Consider the following 24148-nt stretch of genomic DNA (forward strand, 5'->3'; position numbering starts at 1 on the left):
ATAAGAAGATGCCACAGTTTGCAATTCATAGACCAGTTCAATAGGGAGGCAGAGAATAGTACAATGATTTGGAAACATGTTGACTTTTAAGTAGAAGAGAAAGTGCAGATATTTGACACACCTTTACGATACAGATAGAGTGAGATATGTGCTAAGGAGTATTTATTTATCTCCAATATATGTATGTCGTTGAAGATAATAAAATCTCTTTGCTGGTATATGAACCATGCAAACTTCACTTTCATCCACTCAGATTATGAATCAAGGAAGGCCAAATGCCACTTCTGCAAACATTGTATAAATATCTGTATAGGTTCAGCTGCACAGTACGGTCTGTTTTCAGACCTCATTTCAGTTTGAAACGTTTGGGCAAGATGAGAAGGAGCAAAACACTGGCAAGGCAAGGAATGGGTAGTAAAGAAAAGGAAGGAGATTGATAAGGATCATTAAGATCATCAGATGCATAAAATATGGAGCCTGTATGCTCCGAAAGAAGTCACAAAGTTGCATAGGAATTCATGTCTTCAAGGCTAGAAAACTGAGAACTAGAAAGGAGCCGGACTCAATGATTCATAGGGTCCCTTCCAGCTCTGCAGTTCTAAGATGATGATGATGATGATGATGATGATGATGATGATGATGATGATGGTGATAATAATTCCCTTAATTCCTGGGATAATGTGATGCCACATTTAGCAGAAGAAAGGACTTCTTAGATATATGTTCAGGGTTACGCATACAGTATCAATCTGTGCCTGAAATCATTACCAGGTATAATTGCATATATTAGCTGCTGATCATGACCAACTCTGAAGGATACACTCTCACTTGCAGACTGTTATAACCCTTATTACAAAACCTCAAAACCAGAAAGTATTTTACATATTTAACTCATACATTAAACACCTTTGAAAAAAGTTCCAAATATTTATTGTTTTATTATTATTTGAGTAAAAGTATTTATAAATTGCTTTTCTGCCCACCACAGCCCACCAAAATAATGCACAAGGTGACAATTAAAAAAAGAAGGAAAAAAATTATTTAAACAACTGCAATGTGTGCATTTATATCAGGTTTCCCAAGGCTTCATTTGTAAAAACTAAAATGTTCGGTCATATAGGCAGGAGATTTAAGCCATGGGCATGAAAAAATGAACAATAAAGGCATAAACTTTGAAACTATATGATCTAATCAGTCATACAAAGAGCAGTGCTGTATCTCAGATCACTGTGGAGAAACTTCTAACAGCTGTGCTTTTGCAGTACAACAGGGATTCTGGAAATGTTTAGCATGCTAAAGCAACCAACCTTTCTGTCTCTCTTTGAATTCTGTCCTGGTGTGGTGAAGCAAATGATCAGAATTACCACGCAAGGAGCTCTTCCATGTTAACTGATTGCCATATAGAAACTCGGCTACTTGGCCGTGTTTCTCAATTGACAACAATTTGAGATATCAGAGCTCAGAGAAAAGATTCCCTCCATCCACAGACACCCACCTACAGACACCCACCTCTGCTCCCATATCCCCTTGTGAAATATTCTTATTATTCAAAAAGATTCCAAAATATCAGGCACAGGCAAACAAAACTATAAAACATTGACTGATATTATATATAACAAATTTAACCAAAACCCTACGTATCTGTTAAATATTGCCAAAGGAGGTATGCTGTTCCTAATGTTGTTGTTGTTTCATGCCATCAAAATGTGTTGTGATACTCCCTTAAGTACAGCCTAGCATACATACTCTTCACCATCACCACCACTATTTCTGTAAGACTAGAAGAAACTCAACTGCAGTCTTGCATTAAGATGCCTTGGCCTGCAAATACTCCTTTTTAATAAATCTATTATGTTATCGGTATCTGTGTGGAGCCTGAATAAGCAGCCAGGTTTCTCAAAGCAATTGGGATCAGAATGGTTCAGAAACTCTGTCTCCAGTTCCTCTGCAGTACTCTGATCCTGTCAGATCCCGGGGGTGGGGGGGGAAACAGACACAGGATGGGTTTTAAAAATAAAAGTAGACAGAAAATCTGCATAATTTTGAACCACTGTGCAATAGATGTCTTTCCTGAGTATGCCTGCTAATGACATCCAAGATCTGTCACAAATTTATACAACAATTTAGACCTCCACTGGGCCTAAGCACAATATAAATAGCGTAGGATGCACAACTAGCTAAAAACCAAAATAGTATTAGCAGCTGAGCGGAAAGCTCACCAATATGCATTTTTAATAGAATGCAAGTGACAGTTTTCAAGAATCTGGAAAATAATGAAACTATGTTGTTTTCCATGACAATTGTCCTCGAGAGAGGAGACTTTGCACATGAACATATGCTGATGGACTAGGGTGGGATGTGGAATCCAAAGGTTTCATGTGTGACTGACTCTTCTAAGTCTGAAATTGCAAAACCCCTCTCGACAACAGCATAAAAGCTAAACATTATTTTAATAGAAATGGGCAGTAAGAATTCCTAAAGAAATCCCATGGACATCATTAAAACACTTTGGGGAACTGTAATGTCCTAGGATATCTGATGCAAAGAGGAAGAGAAATTAACTCTCCAAGGCATCTAGGAGACTAATACAATATTGTTAGATAGGTTAAAGTGGAAACACAGGAAATTAAGCAGCAGTATCTGCGCTACCAAGTGGAAATTAACTGACTTCCAGAGCACAAGAGACAGCAAAGGACCTCATTAGTGCCACTAAATAAATGCACACAATGGACATTGTAATAGCCATGCATGTCTTCTAGTAGCAGCTTACAAGAAATCCTCTTCACCCACAACATGTTCCCTGCCATCAGCTCTGGAGACGGGGTTTCAGAAAGCACCACAGTCATTGCAAATATGAGTCCCAGCATGTCTTATTTAGTTCTCAAGACAAGACCAGTGGTTATGATGAAGAATGTTTGTTTGAAATGTTCTGTTTAATGAGAAATAAATAAAAGTGGAGATTTGGAATAGCCCAGTTTGTTTTTGATAGATTTCCACTGCTGAAGATACTATACATTCAGTTGTGTCAGAGTGTTGGGCTATTGTTACCATAAAGTGAAAAGAGACCTTTACCTTTTTGGTTTAGCAGAGAATATTAGGTATTCAGACTGCAGGCTTTTAGAGACTGCTTTGTGCTGGTTTTATATATATATAAGAACCGTGTGTCTATCCACTAGAGCAAGACGCAGAGCGCAAAGAATGGAGCCAGTACCTACTACAATTCACTGATGATAAATCGATATGCAGGTTACCACGAGCAAGGATGTGAACACGTAACTCTAAAACTGATTATCAGAATTCAGAAAAGTCCTGGTCAAATAAGATAAAACATTATTGCCATTTTACAGATAAGAAATATTGAGGTTGAGAGATACCATTGAGTATAAGGCCAGCTATGTTACATTTTTTTGTGTGTGCTTATTAAAATATTACAGCCAGAACCCTTGAATGTCTACCACAAATCTAAAACTTACTTGTACATCCTAATTTGCCCTTTCCACATCCATGCACGGAGAAGCAGTCAATTTGCTGCAGACAAATTTGTACCTACCCTCCAACAAGAAAACTGGCAAGCCCTTAACAGAGGGGCTTTCCAGTTTCCTTACTGGAGGCATTACAAAATTCACTCGCATCAAAATGGCATGTTTCTCTTGGGATTTCTGACCAACAAGTCACCACCCCCACCCCATTGTTGAGCTTAGTAGCCAGCAGTTTTGAAATAATTACACATTTCTATTGCTTTCCCACAATCTTACAAAGAGATGTTGTCACAAAACCAAATAAATTTTTGTCCATTAAACATACAATTTTGTAACAATTGATAAGCCTGAATACAGTTTTGTATGCAGAGAAAAGTGTTTATTTTTTTTAAAAAACCCTATTATTCTTCAACGAATAAACTTAGAACTCCCCCTGGTTCTTTTATATAGAAATACGTCTTTAAAGATGTAATTTATTATTATCTATCAAGTGCTTGCTTTTATATGCATCTTTGAATTATATTTTAAGTACATCTGCTGTCTGATTGATCATGATTATCTTTTCAGTTAATGATTTTGTGTAACTGACCAATTGTTTCAGAAGTGCTGTAAAGATAAACAGTTACACTATAACAAATACAATTGTAACAATGTGACAATAAGACTTCCACATAACTATGCAGTTAGCTGTGGTTGTTAGTACTACTGACATTGCTTCCTTCCTAAATTCTCTGGCACAAGCAGATAATCCAGGGAAAAGGCAGTGACTCTTGTTTTACGCAGGGTGAGAAACAGGGGTTTACACTAGTTTGAAGGCATGGGATGCAGCCGCCATGCCAAGTAGATCATGGCTTAAATGGAAGGCGCTCTGGGAATCTTATGTACTAAGGACAAGGGCATCTGGCCTTCAGATCCTAGTGAACTACAACACTGAACTGTACTATCTAGAGCTGACACAAGTGGAAGGCCAACAACATTTAGAAAACCATGCATTCCCCTTCCTGCCATATGCACTATTCTGAGTATGGAAAAAAGCAGATTTTCAAAACATAATACGTAACAGTAAGATCTGCAAATCTTTGGTGATGCACAGCTGCCCCCTGCTCATCTCCTGTAGTAACCAGCTACTGTAGCTTCTCGGATACATATACTGTACTGTAACTTCATACAGTATCCTCCAGTATTCTCTTCATTGGCTGAACTGAGACCATTTGACTCTTCCCTTTTGTTCTTACTACATCTGAGTCTACCTCTTCCTTTCCTGTATCTTGTCCCTCTTACTGTATCTCTTCCAAATTTAAGGCATTATTTTAACGTATGAACTGGCTTAAGTGCCTTAGCAGAAAGGACGTATATGTTTATGTGTGCATATCTGTTATATATGGCTGTGTGGTTGGGTAGGCATAGTGAATGAACAAACAGTGACAGGATGATACTGTCTGAGTTCTGTAGGCTTGTTCTACAATCACTTAGCAACCAGCTAAGAACTTACTTCAACCTTGCTTTCTATGGCTATTTAAGAACTATTCATGGCCACTGGTGTACATGGGGTAAGGCCTGAAGGTGAGTAGGGCTGCAAATGCAGATAGAGCTTTGCCCTCTTTCTGCAGAAATGTTTTTCATGCAGAAATGTTTATCCCTGGGCAGAGCAAAAAGCGACCTGTCCATGTTGCAGCCACTGTACTGGGGTCCTTCTCCTCCCCAACTTCTCTGAGTAAATAGACACAAGAGCGCTCACAGGATTTCCGCAAAATGCAGCAAGCCTGCCTAAGAATGGGAAGGTGTTCCCTACTAACAACAGTTTGAAACTATCTTACTAGAGGAACATGACACATTTTGTTTGCTCCATCTCCCTTAAAAAAATAATAATAACACCTACCCTTTCATTTAAGGATGTGCTAATCAACAAATCAAGATTTTAAAAACAAACAGGGCTTCATATGTTACAAGACAGGCACCTCACCAATGTGCATGTACCTGCTCTTGTTCTGTTCAGAGCAACACTAACATCATCATCACTTTCTCCTCACCATCTCTCTTCTCCCCAAGCTCCAGAAAACCCACAAAGATGAGGCTCTCTTGGGACAATGACCCTGAACACATTTTGGCATCACTCTATCCATAAACAGGTTGGAACGTACAAAGCCACCTTATACGGCCTTAAACTAATAGTCCATCAAAGCAGCATTGAGCGGTTATGACTTTTGAGAACTGAAGATTGAGGCTTTTCCCATGACTTGCTAACTCATGTTTTTAATGAGTGATACTAGGAATTGAATCTGGGACATTCATTAAACAAAGCATGTCCTCTGCTGTTAAGCTATGGTCCCTCCCCATACACTCAAGCCCTATAGTGAATCACACATTAGAGAAGTTTGATTACAAAGGATCTCATGACACTTTGATAATACTAGGAATTATTTCAGCTTCTGCACTTCAGTACATTATACCACTGTATCCCTCCAAACATTCTTGGACTAGAACCTCAGTGATCCCCCTCACCATTAGCAGAGCTAATGGGAGTTGAAGTCCAGGGGAGGGTCATACTTGCCAACTTCTACACTAAATATTTGTTTTAGTAATTACATGTTTATGTATTAATACAATCTACTACAATTACCCTAAACACTTTTGATACTTTAAAATTTAGAACACTGCTATCAGAGTAATATACATAACTGAGAAATATGTTAAAGATGAACAGCAGGCATAACATACACATTCAATTCTTGTTGCTCTAGAACACATAGCTACTTCAAAGTAAATGTTGATCTTACTTACAAGAAACAAACATAAGGTCAGTCTGCTTCTTAAAATCAACAGGATTCCTAAGTAAATGTTGTGTGATGCATGTTGTGATACATGCTTTTTCCAGCCACTAAAGGAACTCTCATAAAGGATAGGATATAAATATCTAAAGTGAATACATTTTATATACAACTTTGTATTTCAGAAGGTTATCATTTTTTACACTATGCATTCCGTGCTAGTAAACTCTCATATCATAAAGCATAACTCTTTACCTAAAGTTATATTTTAAGATCTATTCCCTAAGTAAAGTGCTAATAAATGTAATGTAGCAAGAAACAAATGCCTCATAGAAGTATTTTTCCTCATACAGAAGAATTTGCTGCCTGGGAGGTCACACTTGCAGTTTTAATTTAGATCACAGAAGCATTCCTGAACTACCACCTCACAATCAATACGGTCTTTATTTACCAGTTAATCTGCAATTATTCCCCAGAGTAATATCTTAGTCATACTGTTGAAGGGAGGTAAGAACAAATCTTAAGATAAGTCACTACATAATGAAATAAATGAAACAGAACTGCTAACAAGACTGATCTATAATTAACTCCTTGAACTGTTTCATATCTAAATTCATCTTGTTGCAGTTAGACACTTACTTGGAGCGGGGCACTTGACAGATCCAAAGCACAAGCCACCTTTTGACACATAAAGCCATGCAGGTAGACACATTTATTACCCTCACTTATGACCACGAGCGTGAAACAACATACAGATAGCTAGCTATTTGGGATCCAAAGCAATATTCACCTAAATGGAATCAGGTCAAAACAGGAATCTTATTTAGTCACTGAAGAGTTGGACAATGATGCTCTTCCAATATATTTCCAATTTCATCCTTGGTCATGTTTGGTTCTTGTTTGTTTGCTGTTTAAAGCCAGACTGTATAGTACTACCTACACCGCAGGGACAAAGAAGTATAATTGCCCTAACAATCAGTAAAAAATACGTCATTATGAGTCGAGTCTTTGGAATACCAGTGGCCTGGACCTACTAATGAAGGCCAAAGTACTGTTGGCAACATCATTTTAGATGTTTCCATAATTAAATATGAGGGCATAATTTCAAAGGCACAAAGCATGCCTCCAAAAAAAGATGAAAATGGAGAGCTCCCGTTCACTTCAACCAGGTTTCCCATGTGCAACAAGTGCACCGCATTTTACTGAACTGACAGTTTTTCAGAAATGCCCCTTAGTCATGCACTGGGGGGAGAAGAACTGTTACATCATGAAACATCCCTAAAAGTACTAATTCACACAATGAAACAGTAATGACTGCTGTTTTTCTTAGTTTCAATGACACAGGCAACTTTGGGAATGAGCAAACTGTCATTGGCAATTCTTTAAGCCAGTTTGTTTGGTGAATGCTTTCAAACAATGTCTCACCTTCCTGTCTTGTAGAATATTATTGTTTCAACTTCCACCACATTGTCTTGTCAACAAAATTAAAAAACGACTACAACTATAACACTTTCCAAACTGTTTATGGTTTAGGATTACATCAGCTTACACCCTGAACATACCTGAGGACCATTTCTTTAACAAGCCACCAAAACCCTCCTCCTTAAATACAAAGGATGCTGCTCAACCTGAAATCCCAAAGATAAAGCATCCAAGTTTAAACATGGGAACCACACTGAACTACAAAAAGTAAACTATCATCAATGGGATTCTTCTTGTAGATCCTTCCAGAGGAAAATCAGACAACCCAGACCCACCCCAACGAACTGACTGTTTTACAGTGACAAAGCAAACCATTATTCATGATACATCCAATCTTATGAACTTGACAGGCAGAAAATCAAGATTTCTCTTCCAAGAGTGCAGGCAATTCAGACCGAAGCTACCAAATCTTAGCATGCAGAGAGGGATGCCTCGCTCACACACTCTGCCAAAGGGTACCTCATCATCCTTCCTTCACGGTTAGATGATCCATCAAACATGCCCTCTCTATTGTACCTTTCCAGTGACAAGATATGCAATTTGGGATGGAGAAAGAAAAATTAAGGAGAAAGCAAGTCTTCCTTGTTGGGGATGAGAGAGACACAAAATTTACTCTCCGTCACGGAAAGACATAAGCATGTTACCAAAAAAAAAAACAAACAAAAAAAAACCCTGATGTTTCTGATCACGGATAAGACAAGATAGGAGGGCCTGCCCTCTGTCCTAGGGATCTGCACCTTAATGTCCCTATCGACATAGAAAAGGAGCTTCGCGACCCTAATCGTTTTACCTCTGCAGCTTTACTTCAGAATGGGCTGGGAGGGAGGGAGAGATGTTCAGCTTACCACAACGCAGCGCCACATTGGAAGAGTACAACCGGAGCAGAAGAGAGGCAATAGGGAATCTCCTCCTTCCAGAAATGCCCTCTTTTAAAAATGAATAAATAAATAAATAAGTCGCAGGAGGGACTCTGGAGCACCTTCGAAAAGGGGTCACCCCCTGCTCCCAACGGGGAAGATGCCTCTGGTTTTAGGCAAAACGGATGCCCTCCTCTTCCTTAAGAGAGGATCTGCCCCCCCCTCCACCAGACCCAGGGAAAACATGCACACACAGACACAGACAGACAGACAGACACACACACACACACAACCCTCTCACAAGTCTTCTCTGCAAGGCGCGATGCCTCGCTCCTTGGCCTCCACGATGCCCAGTTTTAGGGAACAGGCAACCCCCCCTCTTCCTTAGCCAGAGGGGCTTCCCCTCCACGCAAACGCATACCTAGAAACACGCGTGCACGCGGGGAGGGGCGCGCGCGCAAAGGGACGAGGGGGGGGCGCAGTGTTTGTGATGCGGGGGGGGGGAAAGAAGGAGGTTGGTTTGGTTTGCCTGGGTCGCTCTTCCACCATCCCTTGCTCCAAGCCAACCCATCCCTTCCCTGTTTTTTTCCCTTTTTCTCTCTCTCTCTCTCCTTTCTCTTTTTGCAGGGCGTGCAAGAAGGCTTGTCTTGTCTTTTCTCTCTCTTTTTTTTTGGGGGGGGGACACCCCCGCGCGCCTCCCATTGCAGCAGGTGAGAGCACGTGCGCCTTTGCAGAGGCCGGGCAGGAAGGAGAGGAGCGCCAGAGAGGGGGGAGAGGGAGAGGGAGAGAGAAGAGGCAAGGCGAAGGCAGGAGCAGCGGGGCGGAGATGCAAAAGCAGCAGCAAGAGAGAGAGAGAGAGAGAGAGAGGCGCACATACCTCCTCCTCCTCCTCCTCTTCTTCTTCTTCTGCCCACCACCGCCGCCGCCGCCGCCGCCCGGGATCCTAAGCCACATCTACAGCCCAGGCACGCTCTGCTGCAAGCCCGAGAAGCAGCCGCAGCTCCTGAGGATCAAGCGGGCGGGCGGGCGGGCGGGGGGGGGGGGGCTCGGCGGCTGGGCTGGGCGCGCGCACGGGCGGGCGGGCGCGCCCCCTGCGCCTCCTTGGAGGTCCGGGGTTCCAGCGCGGGCGCGGGCGGGCGGGCGCGCCCCCGCTCCTCCTCCTCCTCCTCTTGACTCCCCCCCTCCCCTACCCCCTCATGAAGGACCGTTATTTTTCAGGACTTACCCCCCCTCTCCTCTCTCACACTCATTCTTTCTTTCTCTCTCTCTCTCTCTCACACACACACACACACACACACACACACACACTTTCTTCCTCCCCCCTCCCTCACACGTTCACTCCAGGACACGCGCTTGCGTTTTTGTGAGGGAAGGAGAGAAAAGGGGGGGGGGGAAGAGAAGAAAGGAAGGCGGGCTCGCGCTTGCGTTTTTTTTTTTTTCTTCTCCACAAGCCTCCCTCACGGCCACACACGCCTTTTCTCTCCCTCCTTCCCTCGCTTCGAGGGGGGGGGGAGCGCGAGCTCGTCCTTCTCTTCCCACCGCCTCCTCCTCCTCCTCCTCCTCCTCCTCCGGTTGCCTTGGAAACAGAAACCCGCTGTGGAGAAGAGGGGAGGGGGGGAAAGGCTAAAAAGCGGAGGAGGAGGTGGCACGCGGGCAGAGGGGCAGGCAGGCAGGCGGGAGCGCGCGCGCGCCCACACGCGCCCACGGGCTGGCAGGCTGGCTCGCTCTCGCCGGCCTTGCCTCACGTGGTGGTGGTGGTGGTGGTGGGGGGCCTCCCGAACCAATCGCGGGAGGGGGGAGTGGATAGGGGTGGGGGGGCAGTCCGTAGTAATACTACAGTGGTGGGGGGGGTGAGGGGAGGAGCGCGCTCGCCCCCCCCTCTTTTCCTGCTGGCGGGAGTGGTGGTGGTGGTGGTGGTGGTGGTGGTGGTGAGGGGAGCTTCCCCTCAAGGGACTGGCGGTCGCTGAGGGAAAAAGGCTCGAGCTGGTTGGTGAGGGAGGGGGCGGCGGCCGCGAGGGCTTCTTTATTTATTTATTAATCTTTTCTTTTTTACTCGTGAGGAGAAGCTGGCCCTCCCCTCTCACGTGGAGGAGAGGAGAGGGTCTATCTCTTTGCTACCTGTGATGTTGTGGTAGTGCGCCTTAATTAATTAAATAATGAGTGTGTGCCTCCATCCCACTGCTGGGGTTGTAATGCTCTTGCTGGTTTGCAGCTGGATGGTACGCAACGTATATACTGTACAATATATACCTACGTGTGTACCAGGTGCACTACGACCCCAGCAGTGGGATACACACACACACATATGTGTGAGTGTGCCTTTATCCCACTGCTGGTATGATGGTATATATACAGTAGTGTGTGTGTGTGTGTGTATACACACACACATACACACATATACATACAGTAGTACAGTATGTAATAATTTTCTAGTGCTAATAATTTTTATATGTCATGTTATATATGTACAGTACTTGGAAGCCGCCTAGAGTGGTCGTAACACCAGATAGGCGGGATATAAATAAAATAAAAATACTAGTATAAATAGACTAAGAAGGGACTAGTGATCACCATTTGTCAGCAATGACTTACGAAATAATTAAAATTTTGTAATGACAGAGGAATTCCATATCACTTGACAGACAGACCGACAGAAAGATGGATAGTGAAGAAGAAAGAATTCATACAGTTCATCTCTTGGAACCTCTCTAAAGGAGGGAATTATTTCTCCACAGCCTTCCTCCCAGCCACACACCTTTATCTCCCTCCCTTCTTTGCTTCAAGCAAATGAACGGATGATTTCTCCTTCCCTATATATTCGAATCCAAGGCAGACCTTTCAGCATCACAATAATCCAAGTTTATGCACCAACCACCATTGCTGAGGAGACTGAAATTGAACAATTTTATGAAGATTTACAACACCTTCTAGAATTGACACCAAAGAAAGATGTTCTTCTCATTCTAGGGGACTGGAATGCTAAAGTAGGGAGCCAAGAGATAAAAGGAACAACAGGAAAGTTTGACCTGGGAGTTCAGAATGAAGCAGGGCAAAGGCTAATAGAGTTTTGTCAAGAGAACAACCTGGTCATCACAAACACTGTTCCAACAACACAAGAGGTGACTCTATACATGGAAATCACCAGATGGGCAATATCAAAATCAGATTGATTATATTCTCTGCAGCCAAAGATGGAGAAGCTCTATACAGTCAGCAAAAACAACCTGGAGCTGACTGCGGCTCTGATCATCAGCTTCTCATAGCAAAATTCAAGCTTAAACTGAAGAGAGTAGGAAAAACCACTGAGCTAGTCAGGTATAATCTAAACCAAATCCCTTATGAATACACAGTGGAAGTAAAGAACAGATTTAAGGAACTCAATTTGGTGGTCAGAGTGTCTGAAGAACTTTGGATAGAGGCTCGTAACATTGTACAGGAGGCAGCAACAAAAACCATCCCAAAGAAAAGGAAATGCAAGAAAGCAAAGTGGCTGTCCAACGAGGCCTTAGAAATAACGGAGAGGAGAAGGGAAACAAAATGCAAGGGAGATAGGGAAAGCTACAGAAAATTGAATGCAGACTTCCAAAGAATAGCAAGGAGAGACAAGGGGCTTCTTAAATGAACAATGCAAAGAAACAGAGGAAAATAACAGAAAAGGAAAAACCAGAGATCTGTTCAGGAAAATTGGAGATATTAGAGGAACATTTTGTGCAAAGATGAACATGATAAAGGACAAAAATGGGAGGGACCTAACAGAAGCAGAAGACATCAAGAAGAGGTGGCAAGAATACACAGAGGAATTATATCAGAAAGAATTCGATATCCCGGACAACCCAGACAATGTAGTTGCTGACCTTGAGCCAGACATCCTGGAGAGTGAAGTCAAGTGGGCCTTAGAAAGCCTGGCTAACAACAAGGCCAGTGGAGGTGATGACATTCCAGTTGAACTATTTAAAATCTTAAAAGATGATGCTGTTAAGGTGCTACATTCAATATGCCAGCAAGTTTGGAAAACGCAACAGTGGCCAGAGGACTGGAAAAGATCAGTCTACATCCCAATCCCAAAGAAAGGCAGTGCCAAAGAATGCTCCAACTACCGTACAATTGCACTCATTTCATACGCTAGCAAGGTTATGCTCAAAATCCTACAAGGTACCAAGAACTCCCAGAAGTACAAGCTGGATTCCGAAGGGGCAGAGGAACTAGAGACCAAATTGCTAATATGCGCTGGATTATGGAGAAAGCCAGAGAGTTCCAGAAAAACATCTACTTCTGCTTCATTGACTATGCAAAAGCCTTTGACTGTGTGGACCACAGCAAACTATGGCAAGTCCTTAAAGAAATGGGAGTGCCTGACCACCTTGTCTATCTCTTGCGAAACCTATATGTGGGACAGGAAGCAACAGTTAGAACTGGATATGGAAAAACTGATTGGTTCAAAATTGGGAAAGGAGTACGACAAGGCTGTATATTGTCCCCCACCTTATTTAACTTATATGCAGAATACATCATGCGAAAGGCTGGACTGGAGGAATCCCAAACCGGAATTAAGATTGCCGGAAGAAATATCAACAACCTCCGATATGCAGATGATACCACTCTCATGGCAGAAAGTGAGGAGGAATTAACAAACCTTGTAAATGAGGGTGAAAGACGAGAGTGCAAAAAACGGCCTGAAACTCAACATAAAAAAACCTAAGATCATGGCCACTGGTCCCATCCCCTCCTGGGAAATTGAAGGGGAAGATATGGAGGCAGTGACAAATTTTATTTTCTTGGGCTCCATGATCACTGCAGATGGAGACAGCAGCCATGAAATTAAAAGACGCCTGCTTCTCGGGAGGAAAGCGATGACAAACCTTGACAGCATCTTAAAAAGCAGAGACATCACCTTGCCAACAAAAGTCCGAATAGTCAAAGCTATGGTTTTCCCTGTCGTGATGTATGGAAGTGAGAGCTGGACCATAAAGAAAGCAGACCGCCTAAGAATTGATGTCTTTGAATTGTGGTGCTGGAGGGGGCTCTTGAGAGTCCTCTCCTTCCAAACCTATCCATTCCAAAGGAAATCAACCCTGAGTGCTCACTGGAAGGACAGATCCTGAAGCTGAGTCTTCAATACTTTGGCCATCTCATGAGAAGACTCCTTGGAAAAGACCCTGATGTTAGGAAAGTGTGACGGCAAGAGGAGAAGGGGACGACAGAAGACGAGATGGTTGGACAGTGTCTGCGAAGCAACCAACATGAAATTGACACAACTACAGGAGGCAGTGGAAGATAGGAGGGCCTGGCGTGCTCTGGTCCATGGGGTCACGAAGAGTTGGACACGACTAAATGATACGATATATTCTATACAGTTCAGCCCAAAAGAGGTGTCACAACTTCCCTGTCTGTCAGAACAACTTGCCTTAAAAAGTGTGTGGATTAGGGCCCTGGAGGCTAATTTTAATTGCAAAGCACATTTAAAGGCAGGAGCCAGCAATCATTCTCATACCAAGCTGCTTTTTTGATATGTATAGGGCAAAGCCCTTGACTTCTGCTGGGAAATTGACCTGCCTTAAGTTATTTTCTGTCAAAACAAGCACTTGGAATAGGAGTTGGTAATTGACCAGTAGCCTGGGTAAATGTTTCAGTACCAATCTAATAAGGCCCATATGGTTAGTCCAAACACAGGAAGGATTTTGTTCTCAAAGTCTGCTGAAGGGCTGGGGTTGTTTGGCCCAGAGGAGGTTAATGTTGCCATTTTGCTCATAAACTTTAGGAACAATTTGTATTTCCTCTCTATTATCCCTGATAGGGAGGAAAATACTCTCTTTTAAAAATGCAACTAATGATACAGTTTGTGTGTGAGAACAAGCTTGTAGATATGTAAGAATTCAGGTCATTCCCTTAAAACTTTTTGAGTGCTTCAGATGTCCCTCCATTTCAAAATAATTCTACCACCCCCCCCCCAAAAAAACCTTCACACCATTTTTTTCAGGTTTCTTCCTCCAATCTCTTCCCAAAATGAATAGGTGGTAGATATTCAGAAGACTTCAGTTTTGAACTTTTTTCTCATTTGGGGAGCTTAAATTATTTCTGGTGGGTCCAGGGGTGAAAAATTGATGCCCACAACTTAATCTAGACATAGAAAGCTATGTGCTAGGTAGCTCAGTGGTTTGGGAATTTGGCTGAGCCAGAGATTGGGAGCTAAATTCCCCACTGACAAGAGTTCTGCAGATCTATGATTATACGATTTGGAAAGAATAACACTGTTTTGTAAAAAGATACAGGGAGGAATCATTTGACTTATTTCCATTTTGAAAATGGAACTTAATAGATTAATAAGGGACTTATGATCACCATTTGTCAGCTGTGACTCTATATTGAATAATTAAAATGATACAATGACAGAGTAATTGCATATCAATAAACCCCTGACTGTCATACTAGTTATACCTTACCTAAGTGTTGGTTTGACAATTTAAATGGGAGCAGTTCTACACATTTATAGCAGACAATTGTGCACAACCCTTTCTACGGAGGTTGTATTTACTTTATTTCTATGAATTTTAAGAGACATGCCCCAAGACATAGGAAAGGAGCCATAATTCTCTGTGACTTGAGAAAAAGTGTTACCTTACTTATGAAATTAAAACACATGGGCAATTAAAATACAGTAAATAAAATACAATTAAAATACAACCACCTTCAGCCTAAGGTGGTTGAGGCTGGTTAGTATTACAGCTCCAGCTAGCAACTGTAAACAGCATATTTGTAAGAATGGTTGATAGAAGTTTTGTGGATTGTTCTCTTTTTTTAACTAAGGAGTGCAGTGATTGTGGCATGATTTTCTATGAAGTTGGTGTTTCTGTTCCTCACCTACCCATCCACCCAAACACACACACACACAACATGAAACGAGACAGGTTAACTGCTACCATGCCCAATAGTCCCTTGTACTCATAAACACAGACTAGATTGAGGACAATTTAGTATACTGTATTATGTTTTATGTTTTCCTAGGTATAAGAAAATCTGCCCACTACTGGAAAATTCTGCATTTTTAAAGCTTGTTGAGGTATTGCTTTCACTTGGAAATTTAGTTAAGCCAAATGTAAAACTGCAGTTGCCGGGCACTGAGGCTACGCTAACAAAACTGCTGTCAACAAAGGAGAGAGGGGGGAGGGAAGCTAAGTAAAATGTTAACCAAAATGCCCTTCTGCTCCTGAAATCTCTATATCTAACCAGATGTCAAGCCTAAGGCTGCCATCCTGTTTGCAGCCACTTGGGAATAAGTCTTGCTGAACTTAGTAGGGCTTACATCTGATTAAACATGCATAGGGTTGGGCTGTGCATCACAATACCAGTTTAATCTAAATGCTGAAGTCAGAAAAGGACATTGACAAGATTTACCTTCTTGGTTGGTTCTGGTTGGACTGCTTATTAAACTTAAGATTCAATTGAAGAGTCAGCCCCCCCCCTCCCCGTAGTATATTTTGTAGTCACTGCATGATGCAACTTCATGAAGGGGTGAAATATGCAAAGGACTCTGTCATTACAGTACATACTTCGAACAGTATTAAAAACCGAGCTTCCTTAAAATAAAATAACTTTATAATAACCTAGTTACACAGGGACTTCTTGCAAACATAACATTATGGAATGAATGCTTCCCAGAGCCTAAAGCTACAGTCCTCTGTAATGGGAGTTACTTTTAACATGTTTCACATCAGACATGAAAGGTTTAGCTTAAGTGACTTCAAGATTCTGAACAAGGTCGAACACAGGTATTTAGGGGTTATGCTAGTGTGTTACAGGTTGGAAACTAACTGCTGGCTAGTTCAGTGGTTTATGTACAGGCTGAGGAGCCAGAGGTTGGGAGTTCGATTCCCTCACTGTGTGTCCTTGACAGGGGGTGGACTTGAAGATCCATGGGGTCCCTTCCAGCTCTACAGTTCTAAGATTATTATTATTAATATCAGCAGCAGCAGCTTTATTGGCATAAATTATGATTAATATCTTTCATTTGTAGTAATCTTTCATGGATATGAGCCCACTTTGTTGAAGAAGCACATCCAAAAAGCAGGCTACAATCCATGTTTATGGCAAATAAGAATTTGTTCGTATGTAATGGGCAACAAAACTCGTTATTTATTTATTTATTTTATGCTGCCTTTCTCCAAGTGCTGTTTACATTTATGTTCTCAGCCATTTGCTGCATTGTATCTTTTTTTTTAAGAATAGCAAAAACCATTTCTTCACAATGGATGGGTTAAATAAAAGGGGAAAATTATGGTGCTAGATCTCATAATAAGTCCAATAAATAAATAAATAATTTCTCATATGCAGTTCTTAATAAACAAATTCTTGTCTTAAAAGGTGGTGTTTTAAGCAAACTAAATGCAGATTTTAGAGTCTCCTAGCAGAGGCTGAGGTTAGCATACTTGACCAGGGATGGAGGAGGTGACAACAGCTTTTTCAGAAATCCTTTAATGCTAAAATGTTGCCTATTTGTTCATATCTGCACCCCAGGCGGATTACATAACTGCACAGAGAGAGCAGCTGCAAGAGTAGATGATACAGATTAGAGATTATGTTGATTCAGCAGATTGTCGTGTGGATGTTTGAGAAAGATTACAGCATAGAAGTAAAGACTACCCATTTCTACAGGGTAAGCAGCAAGCCAAGTAAAATAAATTAACTCAATACAAAATAACATTAAAAGTGTTTTTTAAAAATAATGTAATATGCTATCATCATCTGACAAAATTAATTGTTAAAATTCTCTGTATGCATGCTGCCTTGAACTAATTGAAAGCAGAGTGCAAAAGCAACTAATCCCAAAAGAAATTTATCAATTTGAGAGTATCAAATTGTTGTCTTTAATGTGAATCTTAAAGGATATGCAACAAACCACTAAAATTACTTGGAAAATATTTTGATGTGTTGTTTTACAATTAAATTTTGGCTGATATACTGATGTCTTGCAATAAGGAATTGAAGGAACATGCCCAGTATGATGAAGAGAGAAGCAGGGACTTGATTCTTTTCCTCCTCCTCTGCTAAAAGGTTCTGAGTGATTTACAAAAGTTAATACAAGAACTAAATTCAAGCAATGCCATTATAGACATCTTACAAACTGAAAACAAGTATTTCAATAACATATTAAAAACCCATTGGGGAAGATGAACAGCCTAACACATCCTTCCCTCTCTCTGAAAACAAGAAACAAAGCAAAGCAAAGCAAAGCGTGCTGCTTATATACCGCCCCATAGCGCTTCAAGCGAGCTGGGTACTCATTTTACCGACCTCGGAAGGATAGAAGGCTGAGTCAACCTTTAGCCACTACCTGGGATTGAACCCCAGGTCGGTAGCACAGTTTTGGCTGCAGTACAGCAGTTTAATCACTGTGCCACAAGGCTCTTTGAAACAAATTCACAAACTGCCAAAAAAAGGGCTGGATTCACCCTAGCCCACCCTCATGTTTCTTATATAGTTTTTTCTTGACAGGGAGTAAAGCAGAGATGGATGAAGATAACCTAGTATTTATTAACTGAAGACGCGATACAGATTGGGTTGGGTACCCAGTGTTGTGTAGAGGACAGAACTCAAGAGATCAGGGTTTCAGTGTCTGCTCATCCACTGAAGGGGGTTGAACTGCTGAAACCACCACTTAAACACCTCATTTACATTGAAAGCTCTATTAGAATTACTATTGATTGATCAATTGCTTAAATTTTTATATCACTCCGCATTAGTGTCGAAGCACTACTTTGGGCGGTTTACAAGAATAAAACAAATCAAGATAAAATTAAAACTATTTAAAACCAAACAACAATTAAGCAATAAAACCAGATGGCACGAACTATAGAACAACAGAATGGCGGACGAAAGGAGGTCACTCCCAGACATCTTGGCCAGCACAGCAAGAAGCGATGATGTCTGGGAATTTCAGTCCAAGAACATCTGGGGACCCAAGGTTGGGAACCATTGGCTTAGATTATACCCACTGAAATCAATGAGACTTGAGACAGTAGTCACTCAGCTTCAGATTTCAATTGGTCTGCTCTAAACATAATGTGGTATGGATACATCCCTTTTCGTATTTAAAATACTTTATACCCTGACTTTCAAATGAGTTATCCTCAGTGCAGTTTAGAATAGATTATGATAAGCATTCATCGTTGTATGCAGAAGCCCCAGCAGCACTGAATCCCCAGGGAATGGTAGAGTTCAAAGTGTGCTTCTGCAGTTAAAGAGGTTCTGGAATTTTGTTGGAATGGGAGAAGCAGAGAAAAATGTTTGACAAGTATTTATGGCTCCTGAATACCTAAAAAATATGTAGTTCATTAGTTTAGGAACACTAACTATTTTCAATGCATTCAATATACATGTGAAATCTTTAAAAATAGTATGTATATGAAAAGCTCTTAGGAAACCTTCAGGGAGTTCCCTGAGTACTGTGCACGTGAGTTGATGCATCTGTTAACCAATCTGTAAATTCCAGTATGAAATCAGGCATTCAGAAATAATGAGACAGCTGTTCTCCATTGTACTTATGCATCCCTACAGAATGCAGCTGTTTTTCAGGATGGAATTTAATCTGTTATGCGTACAGACAGGACTGTCCATGGTGCTCATCCACTGCTTTCGGCCTTCAGAAGTATGCCAAGTTTACAGCTCATTATTATTCTGATTGTGAAGAAAGGGACATTCATTTAATATTTTGCTTATACAAATATCTCTGTTTTATATTTAGTATTTCTTTCGTTTGATATATGTATAGTCATGTTATTTTGCAGCCTATACTACTTTTTTTGTGCTACAGCACTGTAAGCTGCTTGGTCATTATTGTGTTCAGTTTCATGTTTCCTAACAAACAGGATGCTGCAAGAATCTATTTCTATCTCATCTGGATGCCCCAAAGTGATCAAAGTTAAATTATGGTTACAATTCTATGTGCCCTTACCTGAAATTAAGTCTCATTGAACTATGGGGAGATTACTTCCCATAAATAGATGCACATCAGAAGAAAACATGTAACCCTGTGCATGTTTACTCAGAAATAAATAGCACTAGGTTCAATGGGCACGTTCCCGAGTCTAGCTGAATAAAAACAATAGACAGCTCAATCCGAACAATCTATAAAATCCCAATTAAAACATAAAACATTATAGCCATGCCATGCATTGCAGTTTTGCTTTTAATTACATGGTTTATATCCCACCTTCAGGGCTCAACTAGCACTGCAGAAGCAACTAGCAATTTTATGAAGTTACAAGATCTGTGCTTTCTTTAGCTGAATGTAACACATGCATTTATGTATATTCTTAAACAGAAACCTTTTTTGGTCTAAGAGTGAACTGGACAAGCACATCTCTATCCACATGCCAGTGGTAAGTGGGGGCCTGCTGATATATGGGATGGAGTTTTGGAATGTCCCTGATGCCACATATCACTCACATACACCATATATAGACTGAATCAGGAGAAGGGCATTGCTTGGCAGGGGTCACTGTTCTGAGGAAGGGGAAGTTAGCATTTCCCTCTCCAACAATGCCTCCTGCTGAAAATGCCTTCTGTTAGACTTCTTTAAAGTTTCCCTGGGGGAAGGTTCTTCAAGTAGTGTTCAGATTAGTGAAAGGCAATAGGTGATATTCAGGTTGGGACCCTACCTGATAATGCTATGAAATAAATTTATGCCACAACTGGATTCAGTAATACAGTGGATGAAGAGCAGTAAACAAGACAGAGGTAACATGGGTCAATATTTCTTGTGTCTTAGGAAATGCTCATATGTTCAACTTCTTTTCAAGCAGATTTGCAGTGTGAGAGTGATTACTATTTAGCTTTGCCGCAAGAGACCCAGACAGACTGGGATGCACGAGTGCTATTGTCCAACTTTGGCCAGTTGGCCAGCTACAAACATTTGTCAGCAGGGATAGTCTTGTCCTGGCAATACTATGTTATATATACTATGGGACTGTCCTTGAAGAAAATTCAGAACGAACACTACTAATTCTGAAATTCTCTTGCTCTACATAAATCTCGCTAAATAGTGCACATCTTGTGTTATACATTCATCTCTGCCTGCATCACTGCAAGTGCCAATTATTACAGAATTCAGCTGCTAGAATTTTAACTGGTGCGATATGTATAGTTGTCTCACAAGATCACAAGTTCTGTAGACAGCTCACAAAACAAATACAATTAAGAGACACTATAAAAGCTAACAACACAAGTGAAATACAGATCTAGAATAAGAGGAGCAGATCTGTAGAGGAGAACCAACTAATAGCTGGTTCAAATCACTCCAGTCTTAAACAGACAGCACTTGGGCGAAGAGAAGGGGGTCTTTAGAAGTCAAAAATCACTGTTGAATCACCACTGCTGAGATCAGGACCACCGTGATGATCTGCTGTGATTTTTAACTTTTAAAAATTCACCCCTCCCTTGTTCCCAAGGCTCACAAAGGCATTCCTGGGGGAAAAGGGAGCCCCAGGGAGTCTCAAAACCTAAGATGGGGGGGGGATAGGATTTTTTTTAAAAAAATTAGTGTACATTAAATGTTTCTGGCACTAGATCTAGGTTACCCTGGGTCCAAAGATACATAACAGGATTTGGCTCAACAGATAATAATAAACAAGTACAAAAAACATTGTTAACATATTTTATGTATTCTATTGTATTGCAAACAGCTGATCTGCTATGGCCTTTTCCTTACAAAACAGCATCTATTTTATGTATTTTGGAGGACAGATGTATTAGGTATTAATGGAACTGTCTGAAGAATGATGCAGGCGGAGATGAACGCATTACACAAGATGTACACTATTTAGCAAGATTTATGCAGAGCAAGAGGGTTTCAGAATTAGTAGTATTCATTCTTTCATCAAGTACTGCAATTTCAGAAGAATTAGTTTGCCAAGTATTCTTGGGAAAGTGTTCACAAAGAGTTCTTTCACACTTCCTGGCTGTAAGGTTGGTCAGGTTGACCCATATGCTCTTGTACTCATAGCAGTACAAAACCAATCCATGTCAGTCATACTCACTGAAGTCAAAATGCATCGGGTTGCTTGGGTAGCTTTGTGCACTCTAAAGGCTGTTTCTTCATGTTCCTTTTAAAGAAATCATGAGTGGATTCTCTAGACTTGAAACTGTGTCTGAAGGGTCATGAAGCCATTGGAGCTGATCTATAATGCATTTCTCTAACAAAAAACTGAGTTCCAGCCATGAAAGATTTATGCCATAGCAAATTTGTTAGTTTTTAAGGAATCCCCAGACTTCTTACATTTTTGCTGCAACAGAATTAATTGTAAGTCACTAGTGCAGTCTGTTAGGCTGTTTGTGCAGATTTCTACACATGTAGATACATGTATCACATTCAGATGCTTCCGTTTTAGAAAGATACTGCATAGGTATATTTATTTATTTGTTCAATTTATATCCCGCCCATCTGGTATATTCTACCACTCTGGGCATATATATATATATCCCACATTTTAGCCCTGGTCTGTGAAGGTAACATATACACCACATTACTGATAAACAAGGAACAATGGAAGCAAAGAAAGAAAGAATGATTGGCTGGATATTAAAATAAATGAATAAAACAAAAGAAAAGCACAGTGCAATAGAAAGATTTAGAATATACACTGAAGTGAGAAAAGACTGGAAGCCAATCAGGACTCACAGCTTGGGTTCTGCAAATAGAAGCACCCCATCTCATATCTTTAGACATAAGTATGGGTGCCACAATGTAAGCTATCTGAGTTGCAATTGTTGGACATACAGTATACAGTAATATGGGATTGGATATGTTCCTATAGTGTTTCCAGCCACTGCTGTATTTTGCTCAGCATTTAGTCTGTCCATATGAACAACATGGACAGTTGTGAAGCCATGCAGGTCACACATTTTGTAGATCCAACCTCCCACTATCAATGCAAACTCATATATCCTATGGAGAAGTAGTTCTTTGCTATAGTGCAAACTGTCACATTACCAGAAATGTTTTTAAAATATATATATTTTTATCATAATAAGGCAACAACAACACTACTTACGGTGTGAGCAAAATGATCAAAATATAAGGCAAATTTATAGAATGTGGTGAACTGCCACATCCAGTCACAACAATGCTGTAGTGGAAAGGTCATAGCAACTCAAATATGATCTGAGCCTTCGTTTTAGTAAATCCTCCCCAGTGAACAAAATAGGGAAAAGGACGAGAAATGGTTGTTCCCGTCTTAATGGGGGAGAAGAAATTCTTAAAGGAGAAGTATTGAATAGCAGCAATAATGGAAGGTGACACTGGTGGAAGATGTTTCATAGATAGTGACACTGATCCTTACCCTAATACATGATAACAGAGCAGAAGGCAGCAATGATAAATCGCTTCTGAGTATTTGTACTTCCAAAAACCTGTGATGAGACAATCCAAAATAAACTAGATAGTGCTGGGAGATGAGACTCCTAAATTGAAAGGCACTTGATCAGCTACTGGGAAAGGATAAGTTCATAAACCACTGTTCCTAATTAAGCAACTAGATTAAAGACAAAATGATGTTTAGTGGCTGTCAGGCATACAAGGAAAAAGTTGCATGATGTCGAATGACATGTACTTGGAATGAGATATAGAATCATCGATTCACTGAATAATTGAGTTGGAAGGGACCTGTAAGGCCATTGAATCCAACCCACTTCTCAATGCCGGGGGTTACTTCCTATCTAGGAAGTATGAATCAGGGTATGTCAAAGTTACAAGATAAGAAATTGAATGTTTAAACAATGTAATATTTTAAGTGAGTGAATTCAATTATAGAATTACAAAGTATTTACTCTGGAAGTGACAAATTCAGAAGAATCAGTGTAGCAAGATGTAGCACAAACAATTCCGTGCTATAATGTAAAGTCTAACTTAATTATCAGCCAGCCTTCATGGATAGCCTATCAACATAATCACCTTTCATAGTGAATGACTGACAAAGTGTTAAGAATGGACCAGAAGCAAGAGCAAAAGGTGGCAGAAATAGGTCCAAATCCTAAATGCAACAAAAGTGTTATGGCCTTGATTTACTAATTTAGGCCTCTACGGAGAGTTCAGATGTTACTTGATTTAGCACTTACAGTATTTCTTTGTTTGTATCGTCTCTGGGAGCTGTAAGGCTCTCTGATACAACATTTCAAGTACAGTAAATTTCTTTTTTCTTGTCAACTTTTTCCATTGATCGTAATTTCTCTATACAGTAGCTACGTATATTTTGAATGAAGTGTACTGAGCCACCACTAATACCTCCACATTTATATTTTTTTCTACTGTAGATTGTGTGCAGTGACATTGTAAAATCACTTTTTCTACTAATATAACCACATTACTCTATTGCAAGAAAATGAAGTAAGTCTTGTGACACTTAAAGACAAATTTATTGTAGTATATGTTTTTCTTGGACTGTTGATAAAGTGGACTGTAGTCCTTGGAAACTTAAGAAATAATTAATCTGCCAAGTCTTTCTGTTACCACAAAACTCTATGATTTTCTTATGAATTAATTATGAAAAAAATATGTTAGCACAATTGAAAC

At 40.6% G+C, this 24148-nt stretch overlaps 2 protein-coding genes across 13 annotated transcripts in view; one reads left to right on the top strand and one right to left on the bottom strand.

Annotated features, from left to right (window-relative positions):
* The window catches only part of TMEM266 (transmembrane protein 266), a 113675-nt gene that overhangs the window by 81390 nt on the left and 8137 nt on the right, over positions 1–24148 (bottom strand). For 2 of the 9 annotated variants that reach the window (XM_078380937.1, XM_078380933.1), the window contains exon 1: positions 8888–9027. The exons of 1 other annotated variant lie outside the window; for it this stretch is intronic. The gene's annotated coding sequence lies outside the window, so the exon portion shown is untranslated. Of the gene's footprint in view, positions 1–7037; positions 7184–8574; positions 9028–9463; positions 9607–24148 lie in introns of those variants that run through there. 6 more of the 9 variants (XM_078380935.1, XM_072982259.2, XM_072982258.2 and 3 more) reach the window with 5 other exon arrangements.
* The window catches only part of NRG4 (neuregulin 4), an 81581-nt gene that overhangs the window by 25066 nt on the left and 32367 nt on the right, over positions 1–24148 (top strand). Inside the window, exons 1-3 of one of the 4 annotated variants that reach the window (XM_078380942.1) lie at positions 17104–17236; positions 19138–19228; positions 19904–19961. The exons of 1 other annotated variant lie outside the window; for it this stretch is intronic. The gene's annotated coding sequence lies outside the window, so the exon portion shown is untranslated. Of the gene's footprint in view, positions 1–17097; positions 17237–19137; positions 19229–19903; positions 19962–24148 lie in introns of those variants that run through there. 2 more of the 4 variants (XM_078380941.1, XM_020808076.3) reach the window with 2 other exon arrangements.

Source organism: Pogona vitticeps, chromosome 12 (assembly GCF_051106095.1).
Source record: "Pogona vitticeps strain Pit_001003342236 chromosome 12, PviZW2.1, whole genome shotgun sequence".
In the NCBI taxonomy this organism is placed as follows: Eukaryota; Metazoa; Chordata; class Lepidosauria; order Squamata; family Agamidae; genus Pogona; species Pogona vitticeps.